We start from the raw sequence: 14,504 nt of genomic DNA on the forward strand, positions 1-14,504 counted from the left end.
AGGGATTCTTACACAATCGCTGGTGGAGCTACGTAGATGATATATTTTGCATCATCAAACGCAACGATTTATCAAACTTCTTAAAAATAATTAATGATTTACATAAAAATATTAAATTCACCTATGAGAAAGAGAAAGACAACAGTTTACCTTTCTTGGATATTCTTATTGTCCGGGAGGAGAAATCCTTAACTTTCGAAATATATAGGAAGCCAACCAATACGGACCGCGTCATACCAAATACTTCTAATCATTCCCATCAACACAAAACGCCAGCATTCCATCATATTAATGATGCTGCGATAAAAGAGAGAGAGAGAGAAAAAAGTAATTGAAAAGTTCAATGGATATCCAGAGCATACAATTCAAATCACCTTCGATAAAAAATTAAGACTGTTGAAAAAACAATCACCCCCTTCTGAAAATTTTAAAAGAATATCGGTGGACTTCATTCCAAATCTTTCACACCCATTAAAATCAAAACTGAAAAAAATTGGTTTAGACTTAGTATTGAGCAGTATGAACTACCAATTGAAAGCTTTACTAGGTTCTACAAAATATCCTACAGACAATTTGAAAAAGTCTGGGGTATACAAAATTCCGTGTCCTGGTTGCGATAAAATATACATCGGACAAACAAAGAGAACACTAGACATTCGTTTCAAGGAAAATATCTCAGAAATAGTTTCACTTCAAGTCAAAAGTCGCAGAGCATGCCTTTTTGAATATCATGAACTCACTACCAATGACACAGAAATCTTAAGACAAATTTCCAATCCATGAAAATTAGATTCAGTAGAGAGTTTAGAAATATTTAAAAATAACTCCACCTCTTTATTAAACCGAGCCCAATGGAATAGATCTTCTTGGCTTTTCCAGTTACTACCCATATCCAAGATAAAATCAACGCAGCATAGATCAGGTTGCACATAACAAACTCATCTCTCATATTTTGGAATATAAAGCATTTGTTTGATTGTTTAATTTTTCTAAGTTTGTTATAATTTGTATTTTAATCTTACGGTAACGTTCCGATCTACGTTTCTGCCCGCATACCTCACTATTTTTTCTTGAAACACACTGCTCAATTTGACAAGTTAACTAAGCTTGGGCTTATTAAAAAGATTTATTGCATTGAAATAGTGACAGTAGAAAATCTGGTTCGATACTGTAAATATTGCTTTTTGAAATAACGAAATATTTGTTATTTTCTAATAGATTACTTTGTTTCAATCATTTTTTCGATTTACACTGTTCCACTAACTGTTTTGTCATTCAAAACTGTTCCATTTCGAATTAAATTTCAATTCAATTAATGAAACGATTATTTCATCATGAATATCGATTATAAGGACAAAGTCCTTGTTTTAATTCCAGTTGTTTGTTTTACTTTATTTCGATTAAACCAATTATTCGAGAATTAACGAGCCAAGCAAAATTCTGCACTTCCGTTACTGTTGTATATGAAATTCAAGCGAAACAAGATGTTATTTCTGAATCAGTTGCATAAAACCTACTTTCCGATTTCTCATCAATTTTTTTCTCATTTTCTCATCAATTTTTTGTCACACATGTATTTAAATATTATTTACAGTTTTCATTGACATCACTACGCCGCCGGTACGATATTACTGCACCACCGGCTGTAAAAATTTTACATACATCGCGAAGCATGCAGCTCCGATGCAAATATCTTCTCAAATAAGCTTGAATCTATTGAAATTCTTTCTTTCTTTCGGGTGCATATCTCGTAAGGTGGCTATGATTTGTCTCTACCTCAGCACCGTATTCAACAAAAAGCATACAATAGCTTCGGTGTTGGTTTTCGTTTTCTTTGCCACGTGTATGAAATTGAACATCGCACACTGCGTGCTTTTTCGTAGAGGCGGTGTTGTGTTTTCTTCTTCTGTGCTTGAAGTTTGGAGTTTTGGACACTCATCACCTTGTAATTCTGGAACTGGGAGTCAGATTCGGAATTCAGGAGTTATATATGGACTTATTAGACATCTCATTTGATCCTGATACAGTCAAAATCATTGAGAAAGGCGACTTTGTTCCATTTTAAAGTTTGTTACCACTATTTCCGGAACCAGAAGCCAGGGACGGCTATAGCCGTAATGAATATATTTGGCCGTCAACTAATGAGGCCTATCGATTAGAACTGATTTGGGCCCCCAGCAAACCTATTTTGCCGAGTTTTGCATTGTTGCTCTGTGTAACTGCTTGAAATGTTCAATAACAAGTCCAATCCCCTTCAGCGTTAATAACGGATTGATACCTTCGAGGCATACTTTGAGCACGATTTTGCGCGTATTCTTCTGAAAACGACCTCCAAATTTTGTGAATTCGGCGAACAAGCTGCTTCAAATTGTGTTGTCGGTTCTTCCCAAGCTTCATCTTCTTTTGAGCCCAAACGTTCTCAATTGGATTGCCATCTGGCGACTGAGAGGGCTTGGGTCATTTTGAAACCTTCCGGGTGCGAGCACAAAAAAACTGCTTCGAAGCACGAAGCGTACGCGGTACTCATTTTGGAAAAATTCTGAGATTGAATTGTACTACGACACTACTGCCCTCCGCGTTAAAAAAAAATTACACCATTCTACTTTATACTTTACCGATCCCGAGTAATCGTGACCACGCTCTTATGTAACTGTATATCAAATTTCACCCAATATTTGATACACATTTTATTCAATGTTCGGCTTATGTACTAATAAAGTATTCCTCAATAAATGAGTAAAGGTTTTAGTCGGGTTTGCATATAAAAACTGTCCCCAAACAGAAAAAAATGATATACGCTGTTTAAAAGGGTTTATATTGGAGCTTGAGCGATCAACCCTGGTTGCTACTCCGTTACTGATCGGGATTAGCTGAAATTGTACAGGGAGTTTCTAGATGATTCGACCTGGGACTGGTAAATCATTCTTCAATGTACATCTTCTGGTAATCCCAGAAATCATCGATCAGTACCGGCGCCGGCCAGGCCCGAACGTAGATCGTCTAAGGAATGGAGAGGGATGTTAGTCCAACACTTGTTGTTACTAGAGGCCGTATATACTACTGCGTACTCCACAAGTGTCACGGGAGAAGGATATTTGTTAGTATAAATTTCAGTAATGGTAGTATTAGCGTGCGACTTAGTATGTTCCAGTTTCAAGATGCTTGGATGCACTCACTGACTTCACTAGTGAACATTTCAATAATATCCGATCTGAAGTTTCGGAAAGTCTTGATTCACAGTTTTTATTCGTGAAGGATAATTTTAAATACTATCGCGTAACGAAAAACAACTTCCCTATTTTTTCTAAATGGAATGACCTGCTACAAAATAAACGAGTGAATAGGATTAAGGCCAGAGCTTAAAATTGTCACGCATTCTCAATGAAAGAAGCCATTCCAGCAGTCTCATTTTCAATGTTTTACTGTCTCATTCGTAAATGACCGACACCAGAACAAACGAAGAGAGACGAAGCATTTTCGTTTCTCATCGAAAAAATGAGAGAGCATAATTGCCAACGTTACTCTTTCCTCTGTGACAAGACGAAAGCAAACTAACGTCTTCAGGTAGCCACAGCAGAATTTCAATTCTCATTCTTTCATCGATGTATTGAAAATATGTGACGCTTGGCTATAAAAAGTGACTAAAATATGGCAAATCGACGTAATTACATCCCAGAACTTCTTTGGAAACCAAAACTACTACAAATTCGAGCACCAACAGTTAAAACTTATTGTGAAACCTATTTCTGTCGTTTTCAATTCTCACAGCTTTGGTTGAATATCGACACTGCATACTATGGGATCTTCACTGAAAACTGCAAATGACTGAAAGGGTAAATGAAAGAAAAAACACAATTTTGAAACTACTGTTCCGCTTATGTCATTGACTGGACATGGATTTCGTTCTCATAGTTTGCAAGCGAAGCTGAGAGTGACAGTAATTTCTTGTCATTTTCGTCTATTTTTTCAGTCAATGAAAATGACTTTTATTAGCTCTGATTAAGACAAAATAGTTTCATTCATAGATTCATTCTAGTGACATATTTTCAAAATTTTTATAAAATCATTTTAAATCACCAAACAAAGGTCAACAGATTTCACGCGCGACTTGGTTGTTTATTATTTCTGCTTTATTGCTTTAATTATTTTTTACAGTTATTAATTGGTTATTTTGGTTGATCTGGGCAGTCGAAAAAATATTAATTTATCAAACAAACAAGTATTTTTACTATTTATTCAATATCTCTGTTATTAACTTTGCAATATTAATGGATTTGCGCATTAGTAGATTTTTATCAATTAATTTATAATCATGAAAGACAAGCAATAACATGGAAAAAGAAACATACCAATAAAGCTTTTCTTTAATGCTAACCGCAAATTGATGAATTTAGTAGAATAGAGTAATCAGAAGTGAAACGTTGGAAATATCTGAAAACTGAAAGGAAAAAGAAACTCCTGCAATTGTTGCCTTTTACGACATGGAAGCAGGAACCCAGAGGATCCATTCTTGGCTAAATTTTTCCGCAGGATTCCACATGGCATCTAGGCTGGTACTATCCGGAGAAAGATAATAGGTACTATCAATCTGCTAGTGGACCTGATGTAGGGAATGTATTATTGAACATGTGTGCCAGAGGACGGTTGTAATTCGTTTCTTACTTCAACATCTTGCGGGACAGTCTGGACTGATGAGCTGAAAGCGAAACGTAAAAAAATGAAAATAGTTATGTGTACTTAGCACAAATCCGAAACCCACGTGGTACCAAACTCCTAAATAAATAGTCTGGAGGTTTCGAGGTAAGCTATTAGTAATCCTAAGAAATACTATAAATAAGATAGAAATCATGTCGAAGCGCTTGCAGTAAGTCCCGAAGACCCAAAAAATAACGTAATAATTCGCATCGTCGATTTTCTATACAAACAACATGTTCTTTTAAACTTAATACTTTCAGTATTTTGCTATTTACTGAAGAGGACCTCTTTATTATTCAGTTTCAGAAAATCGCATTGTTTTATTGCTTCAATCGAAATATGTATTAACTAAGAATGAATGAGAAACTAAACTATGTATAAAATTCGAACTTCATAGGCTTTCGCAAATATAGTTCATCGCATTTCCTTGCACTTATCTTTTTCTGGTGTTTCATGGAGTACTTTTCTCATGTATCAGCTCAAGCCCGTCTATTCTGTATCTAGAAGTCGTCTCGAAGGTTTTTGAAAAATTTGTATAAAATGAAAATCAGATGAACCACCCTAACTCCACCAATATGGCAGTTAAAGGGTTAAAATTTTTGGAAAATCAACTTCAATATAGACCCTTTCAAACAGCGTATATCAAGTTTTTTTTTCTGTTTGAAAAACTAAAGATAATATTTTAAAGACAATAGGTCGTTAAATTTTGTACCGTGAAAAGAGCATCAACGTATAACACAACGTTAAACGATTCACAGTGACTTCCTTGATAAGCAACATTTGACCTTCTCCTCCAACAGACATCGATGCCGACTCTTAGCGAATCTAAGGTAGTGTTACGATCCAATTGACACTAAGAATCCATCCAGGTCGGGGCTCGAACATATGATAACTTGCTTGTAGAACCACACTGAACAGAACATTGAAGTGTTGATCTGAGACATTTTTATTTTTTGGATAGGTGGCTCAAATTTTTTGTCGTGAATACGTCTTTTAATGATCAACATGAAAATTACCTAGCCACATGTAGAAAACATCACCATTTACTTTGTAATAGTGTCTTTATGAGAAGCACTGGCGAATACCATCAACCATCAAAATGTGCATTCAGAATTTGATATTGCAGATAAATTAACCAGGTTTGAAAAGCAAATCGTTATACGTTCGAGCCTCGATCTGGAATGAGTCTTAGTGTCAGAATGATCATTGCACTAATCATGCAATGGTTCTGTACGATATGAATCAGATGCAAAGCTAGTTGAAAAGGAATGGTCAAATTGCTCAAAAAGAATGTAATAACAAAACTTGACCATATTATTCAATTTAAAATCGTCGTGTATCACGATTTCCTGGCACGAATTTAATTTTTAAGTCCATCACTGTAAATCCTGTACATTCATCGTGGAAAAGAATTAGAGCACCAAAAACTTTCCGACATTTTGATCCAAATTGACAATAACGTAAAACACACATAACGACGTACGAGCCGAGGTCTCGAAAATGCCAGTCAGTCGGATTTCACGCTGTAGACAGGTCTGTAAGATATCCATGTTTCATCTCCTGCTGTCATCGCCTGTGTGGTCTGTCTTGGCCGAACGGAACACGAATGGGTTGTGCACCCTGGTTTGCTGGTCTCTCACAATATCCGAATATTTACATAACGCTTGAGGTGCCCGGGCAGCATAGCACAAGCATACGGTCGTTTTCCATTCTATTTGAAACGCTTCTAATTCTTTGTGACTCGTTCGGTGACATCCGATGAGGGGAGCAGCCAATGGAACCAATCAGTAAACGAAGCATACCGTGCGCGGTGCCCTGCTAAAAAGTGCAAGGCTGATGCTCTGCTGGCACCAGTGCCGTACTACATTTGCGATATCCCGGGATCATATGGCATCAACAATGCAATGGTGGGATTAAAAATTCCGCTAACATCAATATAGTGCAAATTTAAGTTCGCTTGATTTAGTTTCTCCATTTCGTTTTTCTGCTTCAGTCAGCATTCGCCTTTTTTTTCTTTCGCTTTTTATGTGACAGCGCAATTGAAACTCATGCTGCTTATGTGCGACCGATGACGATGCTGTCTGTTTTGGGTAAATATTACCATTCTATCTTTGGCGAATGGCTTTTCTTCGTCCTATCAGTAGCACGAACGAAGCATATCTAGGAACCGGAGAGCATGGCGAAGCAAATTCAGTTGCATACATATGAACAAACCTCCGAACCCTCGAAAATAGAATGGTTTCGCAGTGGCTTTTGATGAAATCGGGTGCTCTTCCCTTGCCTTTTTTCGATGACATTTTCTTTCGGGAAATTACCAAGACGCAAAGGAACGAAGGGCATGTGCTTCTTCCCAACTTGTTTTAAGTATCGTAAATAACAATCATGTATAAGGTTTGTCATTAAAATAATTAATTTTTATGATTGGAGCTCAGTTTCCGAGGGAGTGTAACGGCTTAAAAGTGTCATTGCTTTTGGAATTTGATATATTTTAGTGCTGTGCGAAATTATTTCAAATGAGTTTTTCAATGTACTTATCGAATCATGCCTTTGGAATCAGAAATTCTACTTCGGAATGGAATTTTATAGCAGTCTGACTATTAAAACTACCTTAATCACAGTTGTAACAAATCGCTTTATGTGTTAGAGATACCCGAAACCCAACCCGACGGGTAATGGTCGGGTTCGGGTCCAGAAAAATATATGTTTGTCGGGTTCGGTTTGGGTGCGGGTAGAGATTTTTATGCGAAAAACCTGTTTTAATCCACCTAGTGGTGTAATTATGCCTTTCTCATTTTCATTTTTTCCTGTATATTACAGCAGAAATTGCCCGAAATACTATAATTTACAAAAGTTCAGAAAATAGTTTTGAACATTTCTGTTGCATAATACTACTACATTGATATACTACATTTAAATTTATGTTAGAATTTAAACTATTCTTATGTGAGAAAGTAAAGTGAGCTCTATTTTATCATATTTGATCATTATTGCTGGTACTTCCGGAACCGAAAGCTGGATATCGGCGTAGTGACATTCGGTTAATTTGACCATACACTAACATGACATCTCCGAGAAAAGTGAGTGACATTTTTGGCTGGTAAACGACTGGACAATGCGCAATTCAGGCCCCAATGTGGTTCATAGCCTCTTGTCCAGTAACTCCTATCCCTACCTCCCCGCGGTGCCGGCTGGGGTGCGAGTAACCATAGGAAAGATCGGGTAACCAACCCCGGTGGGACCTTGGTATGCTGACAGGGAAGGGGGGGCTTGCTTTCTCTTTACAGAGAGCAAGCCTACCCGAGCGTCTGTTCCCCATGTTGGGGCGGCTCGAAACAGTGTCTCCATGTTAGGAGCGGCTGATTACCGTCCTTGTGTCAGTGTGGGACTCTAAACAGTGCTGACACGATGGCCCTCCGGTGAGACAGGAGGTTGGTGCAGGCCTAACAAGCCGCCCGGAAAACACTTGTTACGAATAATCAGGATATAAATACGACTCGGAATAATCGGCAAAGACCTACGCGACGAAATAAGGACTACGATTGGAAGCTTGGCACATGGAACTGCAAATCGCTTGGCTTCCCAGAATACGACCGAATGCTGCATGATGAGCTTCAAATCCGCGGCTTCGATGTCGTAGCATTGCAGGAACTTTGTTGGACGGGACAGAAGGTGTGGAAAAGTGGGCATCGAGCGGCTACCTTCTACCAGAGCTGTGGGATAACCAGCGTTCTAGGAACGGGATTTGTAGTGTTGAGCAAGATGCGCCAGCGTGTGATTGGGTGGCAGTCAATCAGTGATAGAATGTGCGTATTGAAGATCAAGGGCCGTTTCTTCAATTACAGCATCATCAACGTGCACTGCCCACATGAGACGAGACCCGATGACGAGAAGGAAACATTCTACGCGCAGCTGGAACGAACCTACGACAGCTGTCCACGGCGGGATGTAAAACTCGTCATCGGCGACATGAATGCTCTGGTAGGCCGGGAGGCAATGTACAGGCCCGTGATCGGGCTGAAAAGCCTGCACGCGGTAACAAACGACAACGGTCAACAATGCGTAAACTTTGCAGCCTCCCGAGGAACGGTAGTCCGAAGCACCTTCTTCCCTCGCAAAGATATCCACAAAGCCACCTGGAGATCACCTGATCAACATACGGAAAATCAAATCGACCACGTTCTCATCGACGGGCGATTCTTCTCCGACGTCATCAATGTCCGCACCCACCGCAGTGCCAGCATTGATTCTGACCACTACCTTGTCGCGGTTTGTATGCACTCGAAACTATCGACGGTGCACAACACTCGTCGCACAGGAACGCAGGAATTCAATCTCGAGCAGCTACGTAGCGTTCGTACTGCAGAGGAATATGCGCAACAACTGGAGCAAGTGCTACCAACGGAAGAGCAGCTTGGCACGGCGACTCTTGAGGACGGCTGGAGGAATATAAGATCCGCCGTGAGTAGCACTGCTTCGTACTAGGTACGAGGTTATCGAATCGAGGAAATGACTGGTTTGACGGCGAATGTCAGCAGTTGGTCGAAGAGAAGAATGCAGCAAGGGCGAGGATGCTGCAACACCGCACTAGAGCGAACGAGAAACGATACAGACAGGCACAGAACAGACAGAACACGGTTTTCCGGGGGAAAAAGCGCCACCAGGAAGACCAAGATCGCGAAGCGATGGAACAGCTGTACCGCGCAAATGATACACGGAAATTCTATGAGAAGGTGAACCGCTCACGTAGAGGCTTCACGCCATGCCACGCTGAATGGCGAAGCACAAGATACAGAGAACGACACAGGAATCAATCTGGGTGTCCCGTCTACAAAAAGGGCGATAAGCTAGATTGTTGCAATTACCGCGCAATCACATTGCCGAACGCCGCCTACAAGATACTATCCCAAATCCTTTGCCGTCGTCTATCATCAATAGCTAAGAAATTCGTAGGGCCGTACCAAGCGGGATTTATTGGAGCCCGCGCCACTACGGATCACATATTCGCGATAAGACAAGTACTCCAGAAGTGTCGTGAATACAACGTACCCACGCATCACCTATTCATTGACTTCAAAGCGGCATACGACACAATCGATAGAGAACAACTATGGCAGATAATGCACGAATACGCTTTCCCGGATAAACTGACGCGATTGGTCAAAGCAACGATGGATAGAGTGATGTGCTACGTCCGAGTATCTGGGACGCTCTCGAGTCCCTTTGAATCTCGGAGACTGGCCATAGTGCGTCGAAAACAAAATACATGAGAGGAAAAGGCTCTAGAGAAGAAACACTACGCCTCCCACCACGAATATTGATAGACGGTGACGATATCGAGGTGGTTGACGAGTTTGTGTATTTGGGCTCACTGGTGACCGCCGACAATGACACCAGCAGAGAAATACAGAGATGTATTTTGGCAAGGAATCGTGCGTACTTTGGACTCAGAAAACCCCTTTGATCGAAAAAAGTACGCAACCGCCCGAAATTGACCATCTACAAAACGCTCATTAGACCGGTTGTTCTCTATGGCCACGAGACCTGGATTATGTTGGCAAAGGACCAACGCGCCCTCAGTGTTTTCGAAAGAAAGGTACTGAGGACCATCTATGGCGGAGTGCAGATGGAAGACGGAACGTGGAGACGGTGTATGAATCACGAATTGCAACTGCTGCTAGGAGAACCACCTATCGTACGGACAGCTAAAATCGGACGTCTACGATGGGCTGGGCATGTCATAAGGATGTCGGACGATAGCCCAGTGAAAATGGTTCTTGAATCTAATCCGACTGGTACGAGAAGAAGAGGAGCGCAGCGAGCAAGGTGGATCGATCAAGTGGAGGGTGATCTCAGCAGCATCCGTGCCTTGAGTGGCTGGCGACGAGCAGCCATGGACCGAGTTATGTGGAGATGTATGCTTGATACAGCAAAGGACACCCCAGGCCTATAGCTGTTAGGTAAGGTAAAGTAAGAAACAAAAATAACCGACACTTTCATTCAACCATTTAGTTTGCGCATCTAATTCCACATTTATTTAATCATCCGAAAAAAAAACAGCCAACCATCAGTAATTTAATTTTGAAAATTACTTAATTTGCAAATTCTTTGGTGCAAAGATTGGATAACTTTGCCAGTGTAATTGAACCGATTTAAAGGTGAAGATTTTCATGAACAATTATCTCCACTCATCATTTGGAATAGCTTACCGCACGTCAAAATATAACTAATTGCATGGTGTCTGCTTAAGCTATTAATAAATGATGAATATACAAAAAATACATGCAAAGATTAACACATGTTAAAATATTTATGGGGCTTAGTCACTTGAAAAACTTGGTCAGTAATTTTGTAGTTTGGAACGTGTATTTACCGAAATTATTACCCGTGTTCCACTCTCGGCCAAAAGTATCTTTTTGATACATTCATGTTCCTGGAATTTGATTCATTGATTGTTAGCAAAAGTGCGACTTCAAATTTTCTGACTCAGTAATACTTATGCGGAGTTTGGTAACCCAAACTATGTTGAATTTTTGTTTGACAGCATGTAAAGAATGAATCGCAATAACATTTTTTTTGTAACAATTTAACATAGGCAAGAATAAAGCTTGGGAATGAACAGCCGGGTCCAATTTACAATATGTCGAGATAACGAAATTCAAAATAACATAAGCGCAGTATTCCTGAAGATCTTTTGCCTGTCATTGAGCGAGATACGCGGAATATGTAAACTTCCGGCATCTCGTATTGAGTTTAAAATTTAACAGTTTGAATGTGAAACTCAAAAGTTTTTTGTCTTAATAAAATTGATCACGTTGCAATTGCAAAATGACTTTTTTGAAATTAGAGTACAAATTTGTTGAGTACGCTATATCGCACTCGACCTCAACAAACATCATGCCTACTGTTTAATTTTGATAATTGCTTCTCGGTTGTGGAAATGGCATCTAAGCAAGAGTAGCGACCCGTAATAATTTTGCTTGTGTATCACGAAAATCCATACTACTCGCCCACAAAGTTGTCGGGATTGATGAATAAGCCTAAATTTGCGGTTTCTAATTTAATAAAGCTATTCGGAGATCGCTTGTCAACAACTAGTAAGTCCAGGGCTGGAAGGAATCGAACACTGGAACAAGTAGCAAGAACGTCGATAAGAGTGGTGAGAAAAGTATTACAAGCGGAATCCCAACTTTAGCATCCAAAAAAAGTCGTCTACAACCGTGCATCGAACTAAAAAACTCGCAGGTTTACGACTTACAAGAATGTGTTGACTCTGAATCGTGCGATAAGCAAATCATCGTACATCGAGACTTTCATATTTTAAACAGGAATATTCTTCGGTTACTGAAAGAGAGATATGAGCTGTCGAAGTTCACAAAAATAGTCATATCTTATAATAACTTGAAGAGCGACATTTAATTCGCACTAAACTATTTCACCAATTGCTGATCGTACTACTCTTTAAGTTTTTATTTGTTTACTTTTGTTTTCTGTAAAACCTCGAGAATAACAAAAAAAGATGAAGTGATTCGCCATTCCCAATATACACGAGGGCTACGTATCGCACAAAAATCACATAAGTTGGAAAATTCGCTAAAAAAAGTTAAGTTACACATATATGGTGACTTTAACCAACGAAACGCTCATTTCATTCAAAATGAATCCATTCTGCTACCAATTGCAAGGAGAAAATGAAACACTGCAATTTCTTTTCGACAAAATTTCTTTATTCGGCTTGAATCAAATAAATTCGGTGAAAAACAAAAAAAATTCATATCTTGATCTTCTTTTCACAAACTGTGCCGAAGACTTCTGTGTGAATGCCTCACCAAATCCACTCTGGAAAAATGAAGGATTTCACATAGCAATGGAATACTCCATCTTTATGCATAACAGGTCTCTCCCTAACGAAAAAGCATACGAGGAAGTGCCGGAATACCACAAAACAAATTTCGAAGAAGCAAAACGTAGACTTGAATATAGAAGGAAACGTCAATGAAGAAGTGGAAAAATTCTATCTAATTATTAACAACTTAATTTCGGAAATTGTACCAGTAAAAAGAAAAAAGAGAAGACACAATAGCAAATTGCCTGTCTGGTTCAACCCGCAATTGAAAAATCTGAAAAATAGAAAGCAGAAAGCATATAAGACTTATAGAAAAGATAAAAGTGTTATCAATCTACAAAACTACCTCGACATTTGCAATGACCTGAAAATAGCAATCAACTCGGCACACGAAGAATATAATCTTAAAGTTGAAAGCGAAATCAAAGAGTATCCTAAACATTTCTTTAGCTATCTTAAAACAAAACTTAAGAATACCTTCCTTCCCAGATGAACCTAGACGGTACTACTGGAAATAATATCACTGAAATTTGCAATTTATTTGCGATTTTTTCCCAAGAAATATACACATCATATGCCGAGACAGATCGTGAACGTGACTACTTTTCCTTTATACCGGAGCTTTCTAATGACATCAGTGTCAATCAATTATCATAGCAAGAAATATTCACTGCACTTGAAAACCTCAACGCAGCAAAGGGACCTGGACCTGACGGCATAGCACCAATATTTTTGAAACAATTAGCTACTGAACTCACAATACCATTACACCATTTCTCCAACTTATCTCTAAGAACAGGAATATTTCCAGAAATATGGAAATCCTCCTTCTTAGTACCGGTCTTTAAATCAGGCTCAAAATCAGATATGCGTAATTATCGAGGAATCGACATTATCTCGTGCATTTAAAAATTGTTTGAAAAAATTAACATTGGAAAAATATTTCAACAAGTAAAAAATTACATAACTCCAAAACAACATGGCTTTTTCAAAGGTTCAACGTTAACAAATCTCTTGGAATTCATTACATTCGTTTTGGAAGCTATGGACAATAGAATTAAAGCTTGCTTCAGATAGAATTGTATTTCAGTTATTTATTATTGAATTCAAGATTTTTTTAATACTAACGTAGCGTTTTCTTCATACTTTTAAGAAAAAATACGGATAAAATTATTCGTCACGGTTTCGAAGGTTTCTTGTAACACGGCTCATTAGGCGGCGCACACCTTCTTCGTCCATCGTTTTAGCTATCTTATTCAACCAGGTCGTCAGCTGATTGAGGTTCTTGACAACCTTTCCCTTTGCCTTGAGTCTATTCTTCATGATTGCCCAGTATTTCTCAATAGGGCGGAACTGGGGGCAGTTGGGTGGGTTAAGTTTTTTCGGAACAAACTGGACCCCTTTCTCTGCATACCATTCTTGAACGACTTTGCTGTAATGACAGCTTACCAAATCTGGCTAAAACATTACGGGATGGTCGTGGGATACAATGAACGGCAAAATTAGTTTTTGGAGACACTCTTTTTGGTATAGTTCCGATGTCATTGTCTTATTTGTAACGAAAACTTTCGTTTTTTTGCCACAACTGCAAACGCCCTGCCAAATCATAAATTTTCTTGAGAAGAATTTTAACAAATTTAAATTTGGCTGGAACATCCCCCCGAGCCGTTGCCAAGTAAAATGTTTGACCTGGGATTTGCTCGAAGTCAGCCTTGACATAGGTTTCATCGTCCATCAGAAGACACCCGTCGAACTTGGTCGGCACCTGGTCATATAGTTTCCGAGCACGAACCACACTATTCTGTTTTATGGTCTGATTCGGCTGTTTGCTAGCTCGATACGACTTGATTCCTTCCCGGAGTCGAGTTCTCCTCACGGTACTATGGGCAGCACCGAATTTTCTGGCCAAATTCGGTCACGGTCCGACAGATTAGGATTCCTCTTAATCGTCTTCAAAATCTTACCA

Source organism: Malaya genurostris, chromosome 3 (genome assembly GCF_030247185.1).
Source record: "Malaya genurostris strain Urasoe2022 chromosome 3, Malgen_1.1, whole genome shotgun sequence".
Taxonomy (NCBI): Eukaryota; Metazoa; Arthropoda; class Insecta; order Diptera; family Culicidae; genus Malaya; species Malaya genurostris.